The sequence below is a fragment of the Ovis aries genome, chromosome 1 (assembly GCF_016772045.2).
Source record: "Ovis aries strain OAR_USU_Benz2616 breed Rambouillet chromosome 1, ARS-UI_Ramb_v3.0, whole genome shotgun sequence".
Taxonomy (NCBI): domain Eukaryota; kingdom Metazoa; phylum Chordata; class Mammalia; order Artiodactyla; family Bovidae; genus Ovis; species Ovis aries.
The window spans coordinates 182,108,858-182,114,857 of NC_056054.1; positions in this window are offsets into that span (position 1 = coordinate 182,108,858).

The following is a 6,000-nucleotide window of genomic DNA, read 5'->3' on the forward strand; positions in this document are numbered from 1 at the left end:
GAAACAGTGGAAACAGTGACAGACTTTACTTTTAGGACTTCCCTGGTGGCACAGAGGTTAAAGCGTCTGCCTGCAATGAGGGAGACCTGGGTTTGATCCCTGGGTCAGGAAGATCCCCTGGAGAAGAAAATGGCAACCCACTCCAGTATCCTTGCCTGGAGAATCCCATGGATAGAGGAGCCTGGCAGGCTACAGTCCACCAGGTCACAAAGACTTTACTTTTGGGGGCTCCAAAATCACTGCAGATGGTGACTGTAAGCCATGAAATTAAAAGATGCTTGCTCCTTGAAAGAAAAGTTATGACCAACCTAGATAGCATATTAAAAAGCAGAGACATTACTTTACCAACAAAGGTCTAGCCAAAGCTGTCGGAGAAGGCAATGGCATCCCACTCTAGTACTCTTGCCTGGAAAATCCCATAGACGGAGGAGCCTGGTAGGCTGCAGTCCATTGGGTCATGAAGAGTCGGACACGACTGAGTGACTTCACTTTCACTTTTCACTTTCATGCGTTGGAGAAGGCAATGGCATCCCACTCCAGTACTCTTGCCTGGAAAATCCCATAGATGGAGGAGCCTGGTAGGCTGCAGTCCACTGGGTCATGAAGAGTCGGACACGACTGAGTGACTTCACTTTCACTTTTCACTTTCACGCATTGGAGAAGGAAATGGCAACCCACTCCAGTATTCTTGCCTGGAGAATCCCAGGGACGGGGGAGCCTGGTGGGCTATTGTCTATGGGGTCACACAGAGTCGGACACGACTGAAGCTACAGCAGCAGCAGCAGCAGTCAAAGCTGTGGTTTTTCCAGTAGTCGTGTATGGATGTGAGAGCTGGGCTATAAAGAAAGCCGAGCAGTGAAGAATTGATGCTTTTGTATTATGGTGTTGGAGAAGACTCTTGAGTCCCTTGGACTTCAAGGAGATCCAACCAGTTCATCCTAAAAGAAATCAGTCCTAACTATTCATTGGAAGGACTGATGCTGAAACTCCAATACTGTAGCCACCTGATGGGAAGAACTGACTCATTGGAAAGGACCCTGATGCTGAGAAAGACTGAAGGTAAGAGGAAGGGGACAACAGAAGATGAGATGGTTGGATGGCATCACTGACTTGATGGACATGTATTTGAGCAAGCTCCGGGAGTTGGTGATGGACAGGGAAGCCTGGCATGCTGCAGTCCACAGGTCACAAAGAGTCAGACACAACTGAGTGACTGAACCGAACTGAACTGATTATGCCTATTAAAAATTTTTTTGCAAGTAATAGATATTGGTTGAAAACAGAAAAATGATAATACAGCAAAATTTTATATAATATACATACACAAACATAAACAATATGGAGAATTCCAAATATACACAATTTCCAATACACTTGGTAAATATTCCCATTACCCATATCCAACAACTTATCAGATAGAATTTTCATATAACATTTTTCTTCAGTAACAAAATCAAAAAGAGAGTCTTTCTGTCTTCAGTGGTGTTCTCCTTTTCTACTGCGAGAAAGCATAACAGAATATTGATCTTAGGATAGAGTCAGGTTGGTTAAGTGGCTAAAGGAGCATTTTGTGATGTTTGGAAGCACTGAGAATGAGCTGATACCAGTAATATTGGCTGTTTCAGAAAAAACAGATTATAGTTAGAGCTGTGATAGAGGAAATATCTAGCTTGGATATAAGGGCCAGGTGGTTTTGGTAGGAAGGATGATAGAGAAAATGATAAGCAAGTGTGAAGACTTGGATTGTGACAGCCCTAAGTGAAAAAGAGGGAGTGTGAGCCAACATTGACAATGAGAGGATAAAATGTATAAGGAAGTAAAGGGAATCTTGAAAGGTGACCTATTATCTCTTAAATAGGATTTTTATTCATCAGCGGATATGATACAGTTTACTGTATATAGCAATTGAGTAAAATTATGTTTCTTGGGGGAAAAAATGATCACCTTTAAGGAGTAATGCTGCTGCTAAGTCATGTCAGTTGTGTCCAACTCTGTGCGACCCCATAGATGGCAGCCCACCAGGCTCGCGTCCCTGGGATTCTCTAGGCAAGAACACTGGAGTGGGTTGCCATTTTCTTCTCCAATGCATGAAAGTGAAACGTGAAAGTGAAGTCGCTCAGTCGTGTCTGACTCTTCATGACCACATGGACTGTAGCCCACCAGGCTCCTCCATCCATGGGATTTCCCAAGTAAGAGTACTGGAGTGGGTTGCCATTGCCTTCTCTGTAAGGAGTAATACTACATGATAATTCACCTCTTTGTACCCCTAACAACCTGGGTTACATTAGTTTTGGTTTTCAATATTATTAGCAATGACTTTTTATTATTTAATTAAATACAAATTTATTGATCACTTACTATGTAATTGGGCATTCTGAAAGATCTAAGGGAACCATTCAGTATGGTCTCTATAATAAGATGCTTTGTAACAAGAAATTTCAACCTTGTTGGGAAAAGATCATCAAATGGACCGGTGAATGATTCAAAAATTGTACATAATTAAGCCTGCAATTTTGAGTAAAGTGTCCTAAATACAAAGACATTCAAACATAAGAAGATCACTTTAACCTTCTATGCATCAATCAGGATGTTATGCAGTGAGGTCATAAAGAAGCCCAGGGAAAGATTCTGCTCTCAAAGAGTGAACAGCTGGGAAAGAAATACAAATAGTTAAGCAATGACAATTATTATAAACTACACAAGCACCTCCATTTTACTGTGTCCACACAAAAGATACCATCTAATCCAGACTGGCAAGATGGTTTTCTGAAAGAGATGGCACCTGAGTTTGTCCTAAAAGAGAAGATAAGACTTGGGGAGGGGTCCTTAGGGATATTTTGGATGTATACAGGTAGAAATGAGTGTAGGGTAGAATTCAGGAGGGCTAACAAAAGGATAAATGACAAATTAGGAGCCAACATCTGGGAACAAAGCACTTGGGCAGGGAAGAACGGGTCCCCAAGCAGAGAGGAACCACGCTGGGAGCAGTAGGAAACTCAGTGATTCAAAGGTTTTAAAAGAAAAGAGGGAGAAATTGAGTGGGTGAGGGGACTAATTCCTCCTAATCACCTGGTCTGCCATTTGGTTAGGTGACAAAGAATCTGCCTGCAATGAGGGAGACCTGCGTTCAGTCTCTGGGTTGGGAAGATTCCCCGGAGAAGGAAATGGCAACCCACTCCACTCTTCTTGCCTGGAAAATCCCATGGACAGAGGAGCCTCGCAGGCTAAGTCCATAGGCTCACAAAGAGTTGGACACGACTGAGCAACTAAGCACAGCACAGCCCTGGAGGGAGTGCGCTCCTTCGTGGATTTGGCTGCATCAGCGCAATCGGTATGAGTTTCCCAGATGTGCATAGTTCAGAAGGAAAAATTCCGGAAGGAAACCATATAATCCTTTTCATATGAATGTTTATATTTAAAATTACTCATAAAAACACCATTAATTGTTCTCTAATGTCCACTCTAAAAGTGTGATTTGCACTTTGGAACATATCTAAAATACACATAACACCTGGGCTAAAGTGGACCTTCCTAAAGTTTGTCCTAAATTTCTGTGTAATATAACTCTTGTTTTTAAACTAGTTCTCACTAGATCTCATCTTCAAAGTCTTAGAGAGTTCAAAATATTCCAGCCTATTCTATACTCACTGAATTTGATTGTTCATCATGACCCTTTGCCCTTGATTTTCTTATACCTTTATTCTAATCTATTTCTAGCTCAGATCAGACCATTAAAAAAAACCTGTACTTTCAAAATGCATTCTGAATATCAAATAAAGTGATAGAATAGTTTTTCTAATGATAAATAAATAATGAGCTTTATGTTGGGAATGCTAGATTTGTTTAAATATTAAAGAAGAAATTTACAAAAGATAGTTATAAATATGGAGCAGGGCTTTAATAAAGGATCCAGTAGTGAAACACAGATTGGGGGTATAATCAGGATATAGGTGAGAGTTGAAATGCATGTGCCTGTGTGTGGGGAAAATAAAAAGAAGAGAAGGGTCTAAGAGCTGCACTTTGGGTAAGGTTTGCCATGTTGGAGCAAGCAAACACGGAAGAAGCAAGGAAAGTTGTTCCTGGAAAAGAGCAGGTCCGGAATGCATCTCCTTTCATCTGTAGAGCACAGAGTGCTTTCACATTCATTTGTCTTCACTTGACACCCTATTGTACTCCAGAGAGCTCTTAGAGAGAAAGTTATTATAAATGGCAGGTATTAAGATAATAAACATAAAAATAATAACAGATATTTAAGACCTTTAAATAGAAGGAGAGTGCTGCCTGTATTCATCACTAAGTGGTTTGGATCGATATCCAAGGATAATGAGAACTCAGGGTAGAGCAAGCTTAGGACATCTCTATGTATGCAATGAAGTGATAAACTCCCTGAAGGAGAGGAGTGGTCTTCTCTCCAAATGTTGCCTCTGCCTTATCCAGAGCTCCATTAGGCCTGACACTAATTCAACAGATGATTAGAGAGATTCATCAGCAGATGAATAGAGAGATGATTGCTACATGTATAATGGGACTTCCATGTTCCCAAGAGAAATTCTAACATCACAGGCCCTAACTTCATCATTAGCAGATGCTGGACCTTTATGAAAGGAATGGTTTAAATACATGTTTGATGTTTTATGGTAAACAACTGAAATGAAATCTATTCCCTACAATGTCATTTTATAATAGTTACTCCAGTGTGCAAATATAGTTTGAGATTCTGCTGTTACTCACGCATCTCACAAGTGACAAAAATTACCTTTGGTAACTGGCACTAAATCACCATTTTCCCCAAGAAACATTTAAAATATAATTTGAAAATCTATGGAACATTAGACACCCCCCCACACACACACACACATACAGGCACACATGCAAAAATATTTCCACCACAAAAGTGTCAAAAACTGGACAGTTGGTGAGTTATTAACCAGATACCTTTCAGTCCAGTAACTCAGTACTAATGCAACTATGTAACTGGCAGAATTTAAATTTCAGGTTTGCTTCTCAGTCACGCTCAGGTGCCTCCAGATGAGGCAAATGAGGTACCAGAGAACTGAAGATTGAAACCTTGAACTCCAAGTCTTGGAGAGATGTTTACAGAAGGAAGGCTAACATGTCTGGTGCTCTCTCTGGAATTACACATGGTTTCAGAGCTCAAGTTTTCATATTTGACAAATGCAAATCCTACAGATGATCAGATATGAGCATGAGATTTAGTACACCTTTACTGTATTTTTAGCCATTTCATTCTGTCACCTGGAACTCAGGGCTCTGTGCAGCACTGATCCTTTATCATCTCCTCTTGCCTAGGCAAAGCCAGACAGAGTGATATAATGTACTATATGTCAATGTCCCAACTCATAGCCATGCCTTTCCTTGCCTGAATTTTAAGGTTAAAAATGTGTCCTTAATTTCTAGAGAAAAAATTCAAATTTATAATCCAAGATTTCTGTGTTACCAAGTAGTAAACCAATTCAAAACAAAGAGATGTTTAACTTGCTATTATTTTTCCTATTGATGAGACTCTAAAATGTTTCCTTTATATGAAACAAAAGACAGGCTAGCTTAGATGGCTTCAATAAGCTATTCTTATATGCCCTAAGTCATGATTTTAGATCACACAGGTTTAGCAGTAGCTCCCATTTTCATTAGATGGGGCCATAGCCAGCATGAATATCCAGTCCTTTCATCTTACAAATGGAATAACTGGGGTCCAGATATTTTAAAAGTCTTGTGCAAGGTCACACAATCAGTTCAGTTCAGTCACTCAGTTGTGTCCGACTCTTTGCGACCCCATGAATCGCAGCACGCCAGGCCTCCCTGTCCATCACCAACTCCCGGAGTTCACTCAAACTCACGTCCATTGATTCTATGATGCCATCCAGCCATCTCATCCTCTGTCGTCCCCTTCTCCTCCTGCCCCCAATCCCTCTTAGCATCAGAGTCTTTTCCAATGAGTCAACTCTTTGCATGAGGTGGCCAGAGTACTGGAGTTTCAGC